Consider the following 21,553-nt stretch of genomic DNA (forward strand, 5'->3'; position numbering starts at 1 on the left):
TGAATACGGAGGGCCAGGCTGTACTAGTCAAACGCTGAAGCTGTTGAGCAGACTGAATGCCTGCCCCTTGGTGCACTTCCTGAGCAACTCTGGGAAACGTCACTTAATTCCCCTGTGCCTCAGTTTCCTCCTGAATATGTTTAAATGTCTAAAATGGGGATAACTGTAGTTCTGTTTTATAGGTTAGATGAGAAAATATCGATTTCTTTGCACAGCACCTGACTCAGGACAGTTCCTCAATACATGTTAACTGGTATTACCCATGTTATTACTCGTTTCTTTTACACTCAGCCGCGTCTTGGACCAGAGATGAATTGGGAATTCACGGGATATTAGTACTTAGATTGTATCTTTCAACAGTTACACGTTTTTGAATCTTTAGTAATTTGAACCCATCTAAACAAATAGGTTAAGAGAAAAAAAAAAACAGATAAACTAACATTTTAATGATTCTCATACAGATTCTAAGAGTACTCCGCAAGTAAATCCGGGCTCCTTGTTCCACTTAGATCAATCCAATTCACTTGCAACAGTGGAGCGACAAATCCAGACCCTCATTCGTGCACTTGATCACTTTACACGGATTAACACACAAGCGTCTTCCGGCTCCCTGGCTAGCAAGTTAGGCCACAACGTCATGGAATCCAGAGGAACACACAAAAAGGCTACTTTTAAAACCACCTGGGGAGAATAATGATGGAAATACCGAGAGGCTGTTAGAGGAGTACCCCTGGCTGGGAAGGTTACAGAAGTTTCCTGGAGGAAGTGCTAAATGAGCCACGTGGGACTTAGAGAGCTGAGGACGGCAAAGAGTAAACCGAGAAGCAGGCTGAAATAAAGTCGCCGGGGTGAGAGTCAGAGTGGCTCGTGCAGAGAACTCAAGAAATCCAGCGGTGACGCAGTGGAACTGTCTGGCTGAAGGAGCCAGAGCTCGGTCTGGGGAAGGAGGGGAGGGCGGGCGGCAGAGGGTGTGCTCTGCTGCGCCGACGGGACGGCTTGCATCTCATCGGGATGACAACGGGCCGCCATTCCGAAGGTGCGCAGGCAGGTCAGTGACAAGGTTTCCGGACAGATTATTCTGACGGCTGTAAAAGATGAACTTACTCGGATGGTGGTATGTGAGCCAGGTACGCGAGGCAAAGAGAAGAGGTGAGAGTTCCTGCACTAGTTACGTGGAAGTTTTTTGGCTAAACCTGGGGAAGCTTGGCAGGGACTGTGAGGTGGAAAAAATAACTCATGATAATCTCTGGGGAGAAAAAACCCACAAAACGGTGACCATCAGTTAAATAACAGCAAACTACCCGAATCCGAGAGTAATTCAGACAAAAGCATGTCCTGTTAAGGAAGCATTCATGCAGGGCTGGTACAGCTACCGGGAGGGCACAGTCTGGCTCACACGGGACCTGCTCTCAGAGCAACAGAGTCAGCTGGTGCCCTCTGCATCGACTCTAGCGTGAGCCAACTCAATACCCTCCACCAGGGGGCTTCAGTGTCTCATTCAGAGTTTCACAGCCTCAGTGCTGTTAACATTTTGGGCCGGATAATTCTTTATCGCAGGGAACTTTGCTGTGCCTTGTACGATGTTCAGTGGTAACCCCGGTCTCTACCCAAGTGACAACCAAAAATGTCTTCAATCTTGCCAACCTTCCTCTGAGGGACAGAACAGCCCTTCGTTGAGAACCCTTGGTTAAATTCGTCTTGAGAAGTGCTAGACTAGCCTACCTACTGCAGTGTACGCTGGACCCAGTTTATTCTTAAACGTCTAAGGGATGTCACGCGCACAGGAGTGCGTGTGTACAGGCTTTAGGAAGCAGTGGGCGTAATGAACGATCACCACCAAGTCTCACTAAGAACCGGTTCCAATACTATAAACGTCTGCTATGTTAGCGCCTCTCCATTAGATAAACATATTTATAACTGAACAAGTCACATCAAAAAAAAAACCTTCTGATTATATTTGATGCCTCACTTTAAACAATCACAGGTTTTTATTTTCTGGAAATAAAACAAAGCATTAGTTGTTAATATCAACACATCTAGAAATTGTGTTTAAAGTTCCACATGAGGGTGAATTACTAGATCGCGCGTTCACTGCCTGACTTACTAAAACAGAATCTCTGAGCCCAGAGCTTTCCTTCATTGCAATGGTATATAGTGGTGTGGTTTTCTGGTATTTCTACAAATGCTACTACAACTAAGCAGTACGTGTCCTACGAAATTCCCCGGAGAGAAATCTGACCTTAACTGACCTTCTGACACCTCCAGCTCCACTGGAGGTTCCCGTGGTCCCAGCCATGCTAACTCTGATAGATGCATCAGCAGTGAGGTTGACTATTAAATTCCCTGGAGACTGTGCTCGACTCCTACAAAATGACCACAAACTCCATATACAAATAGCAAGATGTGATTACTAAATAAGTTAACAGAGCCGTAAGCATTCTTAGTAACTATGATATCCAATATACAAAAAAAGAAGGAAAAAAGATTCTCACCCATGTCTGCATTTCTCAGTGTACGTCTAGAATATTATGGTTGTTTCTGCTGACATGTTTAAGAAAGAAGTTGATAAATTAGTGTCCAGGGGAGAACCACCAGAGTTGGCCTTCTAGAAGGTAACTTGCCACTCACCACATTTCACTTGTTCACACTGACATACTCAACGCTTGGAAACCCTATTCAGTGACACAGACAACTTACTCTGGCTAGGAATATTGCCATAGGGTTCCTCAAAATAGAGTTGGTAAAACCAGAACCATGCAAAGAAGACATAATGTGATACAAACATGGCAGGATAGCACATGATGGAAATACAGTGGTTGGTGAATATCAGCGATTCTGGAGATATTTTATACGTGGGCAGCGTGATCATGGTCAGTGTTTTTAAACCAGGTTTTGACACGTCTCTTGAACCCCCCAAACACGCTCGCTACTGATTGCTACTCATTTCACTCCAAGCTCACTTCATTATTACTGTTGCTAACAATCCCGAACACGAACTAAGAACGCTGCCGCGCAAATAACAGAAGTAAGCTCTGCCCCACGGGCTTACTGGCATCACCCTGAACCAGGATAAAATGCACGCCATGCAATAGGAAGATCAGTACAAGGGATTTTTAAAGGCTAAAGAAAATGAACATCACAATGCAGGTTTTGCCGGCTCTGAACTTAATTTAAATTGAACACCGAAGTGTGCACAGCAGTCCTCGAGTATGATATATTTCAGCATTGTTTTACAGGAATTTTTTTTGTTTGTAGTGATAGAAACAAAAGCCTTTCCTAGTTGAATTGGGAAGTTATCTCAACTCAAAACCACATATGAGGGAATGATTTATGTGAAGTACACTAAAAAACGTGCAACCGTTATAAAATAGTAGTTTTGCTCAAAACAATTTTCAGGCACAAACGATGACATATAAACATGGGAATAGATGATATGCTACCAAAAGTGTTACTTCAATTTGGTACTTTTCAGATGATTCACACCAAACATGTTTATTTTACATTCCAGTGTTTTTCAGTAGTGTGGCATTTAACTTCTCCCATCTTACACTTGTGTCACTTTGATATTCACTGTACATTTTTATATTCCAGTATTTTCCCTCACTGATAGAATAAATATCTCCAAATCTCCAAGAAGATTTTAAGTATTCTTCTCTACCTCCTTTTGAATTTAAAACTATTTAAAATCTACTTGATGATGTTGAAGGAAAAAGCACTTTAAATTATAAATCTTCTTTGATTATCTCAAAGATTTTTATTTAATATAAATGCAAGCCAGAGGGAAATAAGAAATGCCAAAATACTGGATTATCAAATATGCGATTTGCAATAGAGTTAGTTTATTAAAATCACCAATTATTATTCCACATAAAATTTAATTGAGGTCATTACCCTCCTGGCAAGTTATTTCAAAATTTTTTCCTGTAATAAGGTTCGTTATTGTAGCATTTTCCACATCACTGCTTCTCACACATATATACACTTTTTATAACTATTTGTAAAGATAATAGGCATTACCCATAAAGTTGACTGAATTAATAATCAAGTTATATATTTAAATGTCTGCTCAGGAAATGTGGTCCTTTTGTTTCCTTGCCGTTTACAAAACCAACGTGAAAAAGCTCCAGCAAACATTTAGTGACTCCCAACAAGGCAAAATATCTGTGCATTCTGAACAAATGAGACACAGGCATTTGCAATTATGTTCCTGGAGAAACAATCCCTCGTAATATGTGGAATTTTCAAATTGTGACATGAGTTATGCATCACTACTCACTTCCAGACAAAGAGGAACCTTACGCTTGTTTAAAAGTCATTTCCCTGCTGAGGACCACTTGCCTGTACGAAACACTCTGGTTTCACTGACCTTAAACATCTGTTGATGAAGATCGTTTCCATTTACATACATATGTAATATTACATACGTATGTAATATTAATAATATGTAATACATATTACATACGTATGTAATATTACATAGGACCTGTGATGAAAACTACGTAACATGCTGGGATTGTGCAACAGTTTGGTTTGACAACAGTCTATAATGGTACCTGGAGGTCAATTACCAACTTCCTTCTTTCCTTTTCTTTTCCTTTCTAGAAACATTGATTAGTTTTACGCCAGTTACTGGGCTTTATATGGAGGCTTAAACCATTGACACAACACGGTCCCCACTCTCTAAGAGCTAAAAAGCCCATTAAAGACGACTGTCCTATACATAAGCAGTTATATTAATGTGTTTAGCATTATTGTTGAGAGACAAAGCACCCAGAGAAAAACCAGGACAACAACTGTTTTGTTCCAAACGCGGAATATTTTAAGATAAATGTCAGCATTAAGTAAAAAGCAAATCACAGGGAAAAAAAAGCATACATTTCTCTTCGCCTGAGAGATTTGCTTTAGAAAAGCTGACAGCAATGTGAAGTTCTCTAAAAGGAATTCTACTTTCCAACTAACGTCTATTTTAAAATGGTAAATTTATTTCCATAACAGGAAATGTCCTTAAGTGACAAAAATAAATGCATTTAAAGAAATAAAACATCATTAGGCATGAGCACACCAGGTTCTGTAAGTGGTGGTATTTTTGCGGCACCTTCAAAGTATTTTCAGAAATACCTCAATTCTGGACTCACCCTATGCCTTTATGCCCTATTTATTTTTTACCTTTCAACTCGATTCCCTCTGTTCCAGCTTTCTATTCATATGATAATTGCTCACGTTTTTTTCTGACTCACAGAAAATCAATAAATGTTAGCTCTTCTTATTATGTATGCCTAAAAATTGGGGCTCAATTGTATGTAATATCAGTAGATATATAAGATTTTAACTAAAGGTCTGCAAACTTATAGGTATTCTTGATCACAGGTATTTATCCCATTTTACTAGACTTAGGTAAGAACACTTAGGCATAGAATTAATTAGCAAAAGGACTGGATCAAGGTCAAATTGCTAATTGTTTCACTTGGGTCTAGTTTTCCTGAACATTATAACACAAAGAGAATATAAGCTTTGGAATAGAAGATTGATGTGTCCAAAACACAGATCAGTCACTTCCTAACTTTATGACCTTAACCTCCTTTAAGTCTCAATCCTGTTGTCTGGAAAACAGTTATAATTATAGGTCAGTCATAAAGCTTCAATAGGGTTTTGCATGCAAAATGTTTAGCACCATAAATCACGCACAGTTCGTACTCAGTAAATTATACTTGTTTTCTTCTTATCTATCAATAATGTTACTACTCTATGTTCTCTGCTGGCCTGAATTAAGCATTCAAATGACTGAAAAGGTATAGCTACGTGAATAGAGTTCAACACTTGCATAAAATAGATTTTATATATGAAAACTTCTTAAGCTTTATTTCAAAATACTTTGACTTTTAACTATTAATATAATAAATTCCTCCACTTCATGCTGTTGAGTAACTTCTCTTGGAGGTAAGATTTTTAATTCATGTATGAATCTCATTGATTCTTTGTAGTTGACTCAAAGAAAAAGTTCAGAAGAATTCTGAGGTGAAGTCCAGGCTAAGTGTAAAAGAATATCATAATCACTTAATGGATTCAGTAGAGAGAGTGTTGATACAGTTTTATAACTTGTCATTCTCAATAAAAGTACAGGAATGAAATTCTTATTACGATATGTTTTCAGTCCATCCACCAAATCTTATTCTCCCCAAGTCACATTTGCCTTTTATAATAACTTAGCTTCTTCAAGTCGTGAGTGCATTTAACCATTTATTTATTCTGGAAATAATAAAATAAAAAATATCATACTACTCTGGCTTTTTATTTAAAATTATAGGGCGTGGTGGAAGGGAACTTATATTTATTGAGTATCTACTATATGTAAGTTCTCGTTTATATACAATGTAATCATCAACCCAATTAAGAAGACAATGTTTTGTCCATTTTATATAAAGGAAAACAAGTTCTAAGATGTTAATTAATTTTAGTTCTAATATATGAATTACCTTTCCCTACATTTTACATAATGAAGTGGAAGAACCAGAATTCAAGCCCAATTTGTCTGACTGGAAGCCAGTACCTTTTCTACTCTATATTTACTCTGCCGTAAGCAGCAGCCTAGCTAAAATGAAAGTAACATAGTCACGGGTTTATCACTAAATAATATATTTATAGTTTCTGCACTGAATTCTTAACTAGTGCATCTCAGTGTTTGATCAAGATTTCCCCTTGTCTAATAAGTACTGAAATTTGACCAAAACTCAACTCCTATGCCCCCAAGCCCCCAGTGCTACTCCTACAGTCTTTCCCAACTCCATAAATGGAAATTCCAACCTTCCAATTGCTAAGGTCAAACAACTGAGCTCATACTCGAGTCCTCTCTTTCTCTTACACTCCACAACCAAGCAACCAGGGAGTCTTTTTAGATCTTCTACGAACCCCATCCTGGAACCTTCATGGTGTATCACTTTCACACCACAATCCTGATCTGAGCCAGCATCACTTCTAGCTTCGTTCATCCCAGTGGAGTCCTACAACCTGTTGCCCTGCTTCTTCTACAGGAAATGTCTATCCTTAAACCAGTTGTCAGAAAGAGCATTACAAAACTCAAGCTGGATTCTTTCATGTGTATGACCCAAACTCTAGTGACTTCCTACTTCGCTCACAGTTAAAAATGAAGTTTTTACCATTGCCTATGGGTTTCCCATGATCTGATTCTGAACTAACTCACCAAACTCATCCCCTGGGCTCTGTCCTCACTCACCACACTCCAGCCACACTGGCTGCAGTTCTTCAAATATTCCCAACATGTTAGGGCATCATGGCCATTGTTCTTCCTACTTGGAATGTACTTCTTTTTATCTGCATTGACTCTCCACCTTTTCAGGCTTTTGCTCAAATGCCACCATTTCAGAAAGACCTTTGCTGGTTACCTTCCTTACCCCATTTGATTTTCCCCATAGCACTTATCTGACAGAACGTACAGCTGATTCTCACTATTCTGTATTTGTAAGTTCGCCCACCTGCTAAAACGTAATTGTAACCCCCAAATCAATACTGCTGTGTTTTCAGTCATTCACAGATATGAAGAGCAGTAAAAACCTTGTCGCCTGAGGTGCACACCCTCATGTGACTTTTTTTTTAACATCTTTATTGGAGTGTAGTTGCTTTACAATGGTGTGTTAGTTTCTGCTTTATAACAAAGTGAGTCAGCTATACGTATACATATATCCCCACATCCCCTCCCTCCTGCGTCTCCCGCCCACCTCCCTATCCCACCCCTCTAGGTGGTGACAAAGCACCGGGCTGATCTCCCCATGCTATGAGGCCGCTTCCCACTAGCTATCTATTTTACATTTGGTAGTGTATATATGTCCATGTCACTCTCTCACTTCGTCCCATCTTACCCTTACCCCTCCCCGTGTCCTCAAATCCATTCTCTACATCCGCATCTTTATTCCTGTCCTGCCCCTACGTTCTTCAGAACCACTTTTTTTCTTTTAGATTTCATATATATATATGTTACATACGGTATTTGTTTTTCTCTTTCTGACTTACTTCACTCTGTGTGACAGACTCTAGGTCCATCCACCTCACTACAGATAACTCAATTTCATTTCTTTCTATGGCTGAGTAATATTCCATTGTATATATGTGCCACATCTTCTTTATCCATTCACCTGTCGATGGACACTTAGGCTGCTTCCATGTCCTGGCTACCGTAAATAGTGCTGCAATGAACATTGCCTCATGTGACTTTGGACAAGGTGACACCAGCTTCTTGTTTCAGCCATTTGTGCTCTAGCTAGTGCCAGATTTTTCCCACATTTTTATGCTTCCTGTTGAAAATGGCCTCTAAGCGTAGTGCTGAGGTGCCGTCTGGCCAAGCACAAGAAGGCTGAGATGTGCCTTATGGGGAAAATACTTGCGCTGGATGATCTTCACTCAGCTATGAGTCACAGTGCTGCTGGCCGTGACCTCCATGTCAGCCAATATACAGAAACCAGGTGTCTTTTTAAGAAAGCACACATGAAACAAGGTTATATATTGATGGGCTAACGAAAATGGTGTGACCAGAGGCTCACAGGAATGTAACCCAGCATTTACCCTGGGAACAGTGGTTCAGTAGTCACTAATTCAATGGATGTAGTGACTTTACAGAACACAACTACCATGAATACCGAGAATCAACTGTATGTGTATTTGTTTATTATGCATTATCTGTCTATTCCCACTAGAGTGAAAACTCCATGAGGGCAGATACACTTTGTGTCTCATTCACTGCTGTATTCCCAGTTTTGAAAAGTAATAGCTCAAAGAATAATTGTTTAACGCCTAAATGAATGAATGCAGGAACCAATTATGATAAGTAATGAATTAACAAATATAAGTAAGATAAATATCTAAATATAAAAATAAATGCAGTATAAATGAATGATAAATGAATAAATAAACCAATTACGACTGAAGCACAGGCCTTTATGCTAGGATCATAAAATTACAAGATAAATAAGACATGAGTCTTACTCTTGAGTTTTCACAATTAATATAGTTTATAGTTTTGAGAAAACAATAACCTGCCCTTACCTTTCCAATCCAGCAGGTGGATATCATACCTATTTAAAAGACTGTTTTGCTTTCCAATGGAATGTTCTGTAAATAAAAGATGCTACCAGAAAACTACTAGAGCTCATCAATGAATTCAATAATCTTGCAGGATACAAAATTAATGCACAGAAATCTCTTGCATATCTATACACTAACAGTGAAAGATCAGAAAGAGAAATTAAGGAAACAAGCTCATTTACCATCACATCAAAAAGGATAAAATACCTAGGATTAAACCTACCTAAAGAGGCAAAAGACCTGTACTCTGAAAACTATAAGACACTGATGAAAGAAATCAAAGATGACACAAACAAATGAAAAGATATACCATGTTCTTGGATTGGAAGAATCAATATTGTCAAAATGACTATACTACTGAAGGCAATCTACAGATTCAATGCAATCCCTATGAAATCACCAATGGCATTTTTCACAGAACTAGAACATTTTTTTTTCCTTTAATTTGTATGGAAACACAAAAGACACCAAATAGCCAAAGCAACACTAAGAAAGAAAAACAGACCTGGAGAAAACTGGCTCCCCAACTTCAAACTATACTACAAAACTACAGTAATCAAACAGTATGGTACTGGCACAAAACCAGAAATATAGATCAATGAAACGGGATAGAAAGCCCAGAAATAAACCCATACACCTATGGTCAATTAATCTATGACAAAAGAGGCAAGAATATACAATGGAGAAAAGACAATCTCTTCAAAAAGTGGTGCTGGGAAAACCGGACAGATACATGCAAGAGAATGAAATTAGAACATTTTCTGACACCATACACAAATATAAACTCAAAATGGATTTGAGACCTAAATGTAAGACCAGATACTATAAAATTCTTGGAGCAAAACATACGCAAAACACTCTTTGACACAAGTCACAGCAATACCTTTTTGGATCCACCTCCTACAGTAATGAAAATAAAAACAAATGAGACCTAATTAAACTTAAAAGCTTTTGCACAGCAAAGGAAAAACGACCAAGAAAACAAAAAGACAACCCACAAAATGGGAAAAAAATATTTGCACATGAAGTGACCAACAAGGGATTAACCTCCAAAATAAACAAACAGCTCGTACAGCTCAATATCAAAAAAAAAAAAAAAAAAAAAACAACCTGATCGAAAAATGGGCAGAAGATCTAAATAGACAAAAAATGGGCAGAAGATCTAAATAGACATTTCTCCAAAGAAGACATGTAGATGGCCAAAAAGCACATGAAGATGCTCAACATCACTAATTATTAGAGAAATGCAAATCAAAACTGCAGTGAAGATCACCTCACACCGGTCAGAATGGCCATTATCAAAAAAATCTAGAAACAATAAATGCTGGAAAGTGTATGGAGAAAAGGGAACCCTCTCACACTGTTGGTGGGAATGTAAACTGATACAACCACTATGGAGAACAGTATGGAGGTTCCTTAAAAAACTAAAAATAGAACTACCATACGACCCAGCAATCCCACTACTGGGCATATACCCTGAGAAAACCATCATTCAAAAAGAGACATGTATACCACACTGTTCACTGCAGCTCTATTTACAATAGCCAGGACATGGAAGCAACCTAACTGTCCACTGACAGATGAATGGATAAAGATGTGGCACATATATACAATGAAATATTACTCAGCCACAAAAAAAGAAATAATGCCATTTGCAGCAACATGGATGGACCTAGAGATTATCATATTAAGTGAAGTCAGACAGAGAAAGACAAATATCATATGGTATCACTTATAGGTGGGATCTGAAAAGATGATACAAATGAACTTATTCACAAAACAGAAACAGACTCACAAACTTCCCAAACAAACTTATGGTTACCAAAGGGAAAAGGTTGGTGGGGAGAGGGATAAATTAGGAGTTTGGGATTAACATATACACACTACTATATATAAAGTAGATAAACAACAAGGACCTACTGTATAGCACAGGGAACTCTACTCAATATCCTCTAATAACCTATATGGGAAAAGAATCTGAAAAAGAATTGATATATGTAATATATGTAAGACTGAACCACTTTGCTGTACACCTGAAACTAACATAACATTGTAAATCAACTATACCCCAATATAAAATAAAAATCAAATTAAAAAACTAATAAAAGACTGTTGATTCTGTGAATCTACTTTTGGTAATAGACAGGTTATCCTTAGGATCTGCCTTTAGTACCAAAACATAAACTTTAACTTAGAATGTTTGCTGTTTCCTTCATTACTGCTATAACACCACTAACATGTAGCTTTATAAATACATAAGGTTTTAAAAGCTTACGTGTTCTTTACTGACAACTTGGGCAGTATCACACTGATGTTTTTAGCTGTGAGATCTTAAGCAAGTGACCTATAACCTCTCTGGATCTCAGTTTGCTTGTCTGTTAAATGGGGACAGGAATAACATCTCTTACAGGATTCAGTTAGTATATGTAAACCACTTAGAATAACTGTTGCGTGTTATGTGACACAACTAAATCCTTTTCACATGGAAAAGGCCATACACTGCTGAAGCTTAAACTAAAAGAAGACAGATGGCAGTGTACTGCCATACTAAGTGGAAGATATATGGATATAAACTTAATTTCCTGGAATATTTCAAGAGAGTTCACTGCATAGATTTTGTTACATGGAGGAATTTTTTTGTATTTAGTTTGGAATAAGTTTTATTACAACTTCATAATTTTGTATCAACATATGCAAATGTGCTCAGATGTTCCATTTCAGTGGTTACTTTATTATAAACTAAGAATGATTACTATGAATATCCATTTTCTTTCAAAATCTATCAGCATGAATTTTCCATTTTTTAGCAAAAGTGAATTATGCTAAAACATTAACTGTTGAGGTACTTTCCATTCTTTTAATCTTCCTCATTCAAAATTACTAAATGTTAACATAATAAAAAGTTCTTAGTGATTTAAACATGTACCTATTTTGCTTTGTCTGTATCATACTTCCGTAGAAGAAAGACACCCAGATTCCCTACAGACTTCCTCCAAACCCAACTGTAGAGAAAGTTACACTCTTTTGGTCAGTTCAGGCTGCTATAACAACATAATACAGACTGGGCAGCTTAAACAACAAATACTCATCTCTCACAATTCTGAAGGTTGGGAAGTCCAAGATCAAGATGCAGGCGGATTTGGTGCCTGATGAGTACCCTCTTCCTGGTTTATGAATGACCACTTTCTTGCTATATCCACACATGATTGAAAGAGTATGTTTATTTAATTCGGGGAAGATGGCCACAGAGTTCTATATATGTCATTTGGAAAACACTAGTTTTTTGTATTATTTACATCTTCTGTTTTTTTAAATCTACTTTAACTGCTAATTTATCAGTTGCTGCAAGTTGACAAAATTTCCCACGGTAATAATACATTTATCAATTTCTCTTAACATTCTGTCCAGTTTTCCTTTAAATAAGTGTATTACATATAATATTAGATAAACACCTGTGTTTAATATTAAGATGGCTAAATCAGAGTTCTTTAGATTAGTAAATCATTGGCACTTTCCCTCATATATTTAAAACCTTGATTGATATGTTTTATAGATGTTACTTTTGTAAATAGCATTTACAGAATTTTTTTAACTTTATGTTTTTATATGGCAGGTTCTTATTAGTCATCAATTTTACACATAAGTGTATACATGTCAATCCCAATTGCCCAATTCATCACACCACCCCCCGACACCCCCCTCCCTGTGCTTTCCCCCCTTGGTGTCCATACGTTTGTCCTCTACGTCTGTATCTCAACTTCTGCCCTGCAAACTGGTTCATCTGTACCATTTTTCTTGATTCCACATACATGTGTTAATATACGATATTTGTTTTTCTTTTTCTGACTTACGTCACTCTGTATGACAGTCTCTGGATCCATCCACATCTCAACAAATTACCCAATTTCGTTCCTTTTTATGGCTGAGTAATATTCCATTCTATGTATATACCACTTCTTCTTTATCCATTCGGCTGTCGATGGGCATTTAGGTCGCTTCCATGACCTGGCTATTGTAAATACTGCTGCAATGAACATTGGGGTGCATGTGTCTTTTTGAACTATGGTTTTCTCGGGGTATATGCCCAGTAGTGGGATTGCTGGGTCATATGGTAATTCTATTTTTAGTTTTTTAAGGAACCTCCATACTGTTCTCCATAGTGGTTGTATCAATTTACATTCCCACCAACAGTGCAAGAGGGTTCCCTTTTCTCCACACCCTCTCTAGCATTTGTTGTTTCTACATTTTCTGATGATGCCCATTCTAACTGGTGTGAGGTGATATCTCATTGTAGTTTTGATTTGCATTTCTCTAAAAATTAGTGATGTTGAGCAGCTTTTCATGTGCCTCTTGGCCATCTGTATGTCTTCTTTGGAGAAATGTCTATTTAGGTTTTCTGCCCATTTTTGGATTGGGTTGTTTCTTTAATGTTGAGCTGCATGAGCTGTTTATATATTTTGGAGATTAATCCTTTGTCCATTGATTCGTTTGCAAATATTTTCTCCCATTCTGAGGGTTGCCTTTTCGTCTTCTTTATGGTTTCCTTTGCTGTGCAAAAGCTTTTAAGTTTCATTAGTTCCCATTTGTTTATTTTTGTTTTTATTTCCCTTACTCTAGGAGGTGGATCAAAAAAGATCTTGCTGTGATTTATGTCAAAGAGTGTTCTTCCTAAGTTTTCCTCTAAGAGTTTATAGTGTCTGGTCTTACATTTAGGTCTCGAATCCACTTTGAGTTTACTTTTGTGTATGGTGTTAGGAGTGTTCTAATTTCATTCTTTTACATGTAGGCGTCCAGTTTTCCCAGCACCACTTATTGAAGAGACTGTCTTTTCTCCATTGTATATCCTTGCCTCCTTCGTCATAGATTAGTTGACCACAGGTGCATCGGTTTATCTCTGGGCTTTCTATCTTGTTTCATTGATCTACGTTTCTGTTTTTGTGCCAGTACCATGTTGTCTTGATTACTGTAGCTTTGTAGTATAGTCTGAATTCAGGGAGTCTGATTCCTCCAGCTCCGTTTTTTTCCCTCAAGACTGCTTTGGCTAGTTGGGGTCTTTTGTGTCTCCATACAAATTTTAAGACTTTTTGTTCTAGTTCCGTAAAAAATGCCATTGGTAATTTGATAGGGATTGCATTGAATTTGTAGATTGCTTTGGATAGTATAGTCATTTTCACAATATTGATTCTTCCAATCCAAGAACATGGTGTATCTCTCCATCTGTTGCTATCATCTTTAATTTCTTTCATCAGTGGCTTATAGTTTTCTGCATATAGGTCTTTTGTCTCCCTAGGTAGGTTTATTCCTAGGTATTTTATTCTTTTTGTTGCAGTGGTAAATGGGAGTGTTTCCTTAATGTCTCTTTCAGATTTTTCATCGTTAGTGTATAGGAATGCAAGAGATTTCTGTGCGTTAATTTTGTATCCTGCAACTTTACCAAATTCATTGATTAGCTCTAGTAGTCTAGTAGTTTTCTGGTAGCATCTTTAGGATTCTCTATGTATAGTATCATGTCACCTGCAAACAGTGACAGTTTTACTTTTTCTTTTCCCATTTGTAGTCCTTTTATTTCTTTTTCTTCTCTGATTGCCATGGCTAGGACTTCCAAAACTATGTTGAATAGCAGTGGTGAGAGTGGACATCCTTGACTTGTTCCTGATCTTAGAGGAAATGCTTTCAGTTTTTCACCATTGAGAATGATGTTGGCTGTGGGTTTGTCGTATATGGCCTTTATTATGTTGAGGTAGGTTCCCTCTATGCCCACTCTCTGGAGAGTTTTTAACATAAATTGGTGTTGAATTTTGTCAAAAGCTTTTTCTGCATCTATTGAGATGATCGTATGGTTTTTATTCTTCAATTTGTTAATATGGTGTATCATATTGATTGATTTGCATATACTGAAGAATCCTTGCATTCCTGGGATAAATCCCACTTGATCATGGTGTATGATCCTTTTAATGTGCTGTTGGATTCTGTTTTCTAGTATTTTGTTGAGGATTTTTGCATCTATATCCATCAGTGATATTGGTCTGTAATTTTCATTTTTTTGTAGTACCTTTGTCTGGTTTTGGTATCAGGGTGATGGTGGCCTCATAGCATGAGTTTGGGAGTTTTCTTTCCTGTGCAATTTTTTGGAAGAGTTTGAGAAGGATGGATGTTAGCTCTTCTCTAAATGTTTGATAGAATTCACCTGTGAAGCCATCTGATCCTGGACTTTTGTTTGTTGGAAGATTTTTAATCAGAGTTTCAATTTTATTACTTGTGATTGGTCTGTTCATATTTTCTATTTCTTCCTGATTCAGTCTTGGCAGGTTGTGCATTTCTAAGAATTTGTCCATTTCTTCCAGGTTGTCCATTTTATTGGCATAGAGTTGCTTGTTGTAGTCTCTTAGGATGCTCTGTACTTCTGTGGGGTCTGTTGTAACTTCTCCTTTTTCATTTCTAATTTTATTGATTTGAGTCCTCTCCCTCCCTCTTTTTCTTGATGAGTCTGGCTAATGGTTTATCAATTTTGTTTATCTTCTCAAAGAACCAGCTTTTAGTTTTACTGATCTTTGCTATTGTTTTCTTTGTTTCTATTTCATGTATTTCTGCTCTGATCTTTATGATTTCTTTCCTTCTCGTAACTTTGGGTTTTGTTTGTTTTCTTTCTCTAGTTCCTTTAGGTGTAAGGTTAGATTGTTTATTTTAGGTTTTTCTTGTTTCTTGAGGTAGGCTTGTATAGCTATAAACTTCCCTCTTAGAACTGCTTCTGCTGCATCCCATAGGTTTTGGATTGTCGTGTTTTTGTTGTCATTTGGCTCTAAGTATTTTTTTATTTCCTCTTTGATTTCTTCCGTGATCTCTTGGTTATTTAGTAACGTATTGTTTCGCCTCCATGTGTTTGATGTTTTTCTCCCTGTAATTCATTTCTAATCTTATAGTGTTGTGGTCAGAAAAGATGCTTGATATGATTTCACTTTTCTTAAATTTACTGAGGCTTGATTTGTGACCCAAGATGTGATCTATCTGGAGAATGTTCCATGCACACTTGAGAAGAAAGTGTAATCTGCTCTTTTTGGATGGAATGTCCTATAAATATCAATTAAATCTATCTGGTCTATTGTGCCATTTAAAGCTTCTGTTTCCTTATTTATGTTCATGTTGGATGATCTGTCCATTGGTGTAAGTCAGGTGTTAAAGTCCCCCACTATTATTGTGTGACTGTCGATTTCCTCTTTTATAGCTGTTAGCAGTTGCCTTATGTATTGAGGTACTCCTATGTTGGGTGCATATATATTTATAATTGTTATATCTTCTTCTTGGATTGATCCCTTGATCATTATGTAGTGTCCTTCCTTGTCTCCTGTAACATTCTTTATTTTAAAGTCAATTTTATCTGTTATGAGTATTGCTACTCCAGCTTTCTTTTGATTTCCATTTGCATGGAGTATCTTTTTCCATCCCGTCCCTTTCAGTCTGTATGTGTCCCTAGGTCTGAAGTGGGTCTTTTGTAGACAGCATATATATGGGTCTTGTTTTTGTATCCATTCAGCAAGCCTGTGTTTTTTGGTTGGAGCATTTAATCCATTCACGTTTAAGGTAATTATTGATATGTATGTTCCTATTCCCATTTTCTTAATTGTTCTGGGTTTGTTTTTGTAGGTCCTTTTCTTCTCTCGTGTGTCCCACTTAGAGAAGTTCCTTTATTTTAGCATTTGTTGTAGAGCTGGTTTGGTGATGCTGAATTCTCTTAGCTTTTGCTTGTCTGTAAAGCTTTTGATTTCTCCATTGGATCTGAATGGGATCCTTGCTGGGTAGAGTAATCTTGGTTGTAGGTTCTTCCCTTTCATCACTTTAAGTATATCATGCCACTCCCTTCTGGGTGTAGAGTTTCTGCTGAGAAATAAGCTGTTAACCTTATGGGAGTTCCCTTGTATGTTATTTGTCATTTTTCCCTTGCTGCTTTCAATAATTTTTGTCTTTAATTTTTGCCAATTTGATTACTATGTGTCTCGTCGTGTTTCTCCTTGGGTTTGTCCTGTATGGGACTCGCTGCGCTTCCTGGACCTGGGTGGCTATTTCCTTTCCCATGTTAGGGAAGTTTTCGACTATAATCTCTTCAAGTATTTTCTCGGGTCCTTTCTCTCTCTCTTCTCCTTCTGGGACCCCTATAATGCGAAGTTGTTGCATTTAATGTTGCCCCAGAGGTCTCTCAGGCTGTCTTCATTTCTTTTCATTCTTTTTTCTTTATTCTGTTCTGCAGCAGTGAATTCCACCATTCTGTCTTCCAGGTCACTTATCCGTTCTTCTGCCTCAGTTATTCTGCTATTGATTCTTTCTAGTCTAGTTTTCATTCCAGTTATTGTATTGTTCATCTCCTTTTGTTTGTTCTTTAATTCTTCTAGGTCTTTGTTAAACATTTCTTGCATCTTCTCGATCTTTGCCTCCATTCTTTTTCCGAGGTCCTGGATCACCTTCACTATCATTATTCTGCATTCTTTTTCTGGAAGGTTGCCTATCTCCACTTAATTTAGTTGTTTTTCTGGGGTTTTATGTTGTTCCTTCATCTGGTACATAGCCCTCTGCCTTTTCATCTTGTCTATCTTTCTGTGAATGTGGTTTTTGTTCCACAGGCTGCAGGATTGTAGTTCTTCTTGCTTCTGCTGTCTGCCTTCTGGTGGATGAGGCTATCTAAGAGGCTTGTGTAAGTTTCCTGATGGGAGGCACTGGTCAACTCCTCCTTTTTTCTCTCACAGATTTATAACTTTTCCTTTTTCACTGAGCATTTTCAATTTCTCTATGCTGTGTTTAGGTGTAGACCGCCTTTTCTTCACCTCACCTAGGAGTCAAGGATCTATTTCAATCTGTTAAATACACACATTTATTTATTTGTTTGTTGGTTTGTTTGTCTGCCATACCACATGGCATGTGGGATCTTAGTTCCCCAACCAGGGATCGAACCCACACACCCTGCATTAGAAGTGCGAGCCTTAACTGGCGGACCACCAGGGAAGTCCCTTTTTTTTATTCTAGAAAATAATTTGGCATTACCTATTAGAAAAGGTCACTCCTGCATTCTCTAAATTTTTGTTCTGAGATCCTTCTTTTAGACATATGCTGGACCTTCTCATTCTATCTTCCATTCTAGCTACTTTTCCTTTATATTCTCCATTAATTTCAATGTTCTGAAAAGTTTGATTTCTATATATCTACCCTTCAGTGTATTGATTCTCCCTTCAACTATGTCTAAATACCTTTTAATCCAAATACAATTTTTATTTCAATACCTACTAATTCATTCCAAGAATTCTTTTTGCCCCTTTTACAAGTTTGTTCTTTTTTTCATTATATATTGTTCTTGTTTATAGTTGATGTGGTTTATTTTGTATCTTTAAACACTGTAAATATGCTTACTATAATCTCCTTCAGATTATTATTGCATTTAATAAAGTTTTTCCAGTATTAATAGCCTTGATTATTGTGATTAAATTTTCTTCATAATATCTTTAGACAGAACTATTTGATTTTGCCTCTGCCAGGGTTCTGATGGTTTTACTGTTTTTGTACCAGTTTTCCTCATAATCATGGCGTGAGGTCCTATAACAAAGAGAAATGTAAATAGGGCCCACACCTGTGCAGAGACCGGAGTGAAAATTTGTGTTTGGCTTTCACAGGTTGGACAGCAGAACTTTTCTCATCCTTGCTTTATGGATGAATTAGCACTTTGAGGCTCTTGGCCTCCAGCAGTTCTGAGACCTGAGTTTAATTCCTCAGACATATTAAACTCCTTATCCACTGAGGTTTATATCCATGGAGTTAAACCCCCCACCAAAGTACTGAGGTTTATTATTCATGTCTCTCTTTGCTGAGTTTCTACTTCTTTTTATAGCACCCTGATATTAAGTTTTATTTGTTGTGTGTGTGTGTATGCGTATGAGCGCGGATATGTGTTTGTAATTTGTTATTGTAAGTTTGGAATGGAAAGTGGGTTGGTTCATTTTAGCTCAGACTATTATATTTACTCAATCTTCACTCATTTTGTGTTTCCCATTCTCAAGTTAATAATATCCATAAGGGGACTTCCCTGGTAGTCCAGTGGGTAAGACTCTGCGCTCCCAGTGCAGGGGGCCTGGGTTCTATCCCTGGCTGGGGAACTAGATACCTCATGCATACTGCAACTAGAGTTTGCATGCCACAACTAAGAGTTTGCATGGCACCACTAAGAGTTCTCATGCCGCAGCGAAGATCCCGCCTGCCGCAAGACCTGGTGCAGACAAGATAAATAAATATAAATATTAAAAAATATATCCATCTGGTAGGAGGGGAGATACTGAATGAAGAGAAGTACCTATTTCTTCCTCTTCACTGTGTGATTTAGCTCACGGATTTATGGTACTCAAGTATAAAATATTTAACCATAATCAAAATTCAAACGTCTGTTCAGTAAAAAATATCGGAAAGGACATTACAGGAGCTATTAAGTTGAAGATCAAATGTTTAAAATTTGGTGATTAGAAAAATATGAGAACAACCCCTCATGTTTAGCACAATTAGATAACTGTTACACTGAGAGTCTTTTGATTTTACGGAAATTTTATGTTAGAATCAAGGGCTGGAGCACTTTTGAACATAAAGACACACCTTGTTTTATTGCACTTTTTTGTGCTTCGCAGTTATTACATTTTTTACAAATTGAAGATCAGGGCAACCCTGCACTGACCAAGTCTATTGGCACCATTTTTCCAATAGCATTATTTTTAATTAATACGGTTTTTTGCTTACTTGGGTTTTTTTAGACATAATGCTACTGCACACTTAATAGACTACAATATAGTACAAAAAACTTTTATATGCACTGAGAAATCAAAAAATTGTGTGATCTACTTTATTACGTTCTTTGCCTTATTGTGGTGGTCGGGAACTGAACCCTCAATATCTCTGAGGTCTGCCTGTATTTGGAAATAAACCTAAACTCAGGGTATATTTTGCTCATTTTTCTGAATCTGGTTGTGTCTCTGTGATTTGCCCTTGATTTACAGCAATATCATTCACAGCTCACAACCAGCTGTCTATTCACCTCCATTTAACATACTATGGGTTGGGACTGATATATACACATTACATATAAAATAAGGACCTACTATGTAGCACAGGGAACTCTACTTAATACTCTGTAACAGTCTACATGAGAAAAGAATCTAAAAAAAGAGTGGATGCAGGTATATGTATAACTGATTCACTCTGCTATACACCTGAAACTAACACAACACTGTAAATCAACTCTACTCCAATAAAAATTTAAAAAATAAAATAAAAAGTCACACACTATGGGAACAGAAATTCACATCCACTCAGAACAACAACAAAAGGCACAGAATTTCTGGTAACAGAAATTTGTTTCCAGCCCCATTTATACACTTCTAATCAAAATGTCAGTCAGATTTCAGCTTTTTTTTTAATTCTGTAGACGAATAAATCTTGTTTGGTCTTAGCCATTAACATCTTTTTTTCCAAATGAGAAAGAGGCAGAATTTAGGAAAATAAAAATAAAATTCCTTAAGACACATCTCATATACTTGCTTTTTCTGTAATACAAGATAGACAAATTATGCACATCCTTTTTAGAAACTATGTGGGCAACAGCAGAAAACTCATTTATATTTGTGGCTCCTGATGTCACCCTGATCAGAAGTATCAAAATCAGAGAAACTAGCTACCTTTAATCGAGGACTTTGGCATTTAATCCTTTGAAGCATAAGAGAAGCAAAGATACGCTATATGCAAAGTAAAATCCTCTGCTCTCTTTGAAAATACCAAAGGTAACTTTTAAGTACACTTACCGTTTTCACCTTTACAGATAAAATGTCTAGTAGGCAGGCTTACAGATGTTCATGGTTTTTCCCTACCACTTAAATGTTTTTGAAATGAACAACAAAAATACTTATCTTTTTTAAAAGTCAAATAGCCCTTTAAACTACCTCTATGTTATATACATATTTTTTAACATTCTAAGTTGACAAATATTATCCACTGAAATAGAGTCTTGTGTCTAGGTACACATCCTTAAAGCCACATTGCCTAAATTACATGCATAAAATTTATAACTGAGTACAAAAACTGACTAAATTAATAACTTGCATACTTTTTCATATAGGTACAAATATTCTACGTCACAAATAAGCATGTTTAAACATATTACATATCTTATTTCCAGAAGCTTAAAAAATGGTTTATATAAAGCCTATGTTTCAAAGAGAAATGCTTATATATAACATATAAAGCAAACTTTTCTGATGATTATTTTTTGGAAAAGCTATGAAATTTAGCAAAATTAAACCGAATTTAATTTTCTTGGAAATCTTTTATTATTAATCATCCTTACCTTTCAAATTAAAAAAAAAGTAGCTTTAAACAAAAAGTAGATATAAATAGTTAGTTGTCTATGTGGGCCATTGCAGAAAAGGGACAGAGATCTTGTACT

This window comes from Phocoena sinus, chromosome 21 (genome assembly GCF_008692025.1).
Source record: "Phocoena sinus isolate mPhoSin1 chromosome 21, mPhoSin1.pri, whole genome shotgun sequence".
Taxonomy (NCBI): Eukaryota; Metazoa; Chordata; class Mammalia; order Artiodactyla; family Phocoenidae; genus Phocoena; species Phocoena sinus.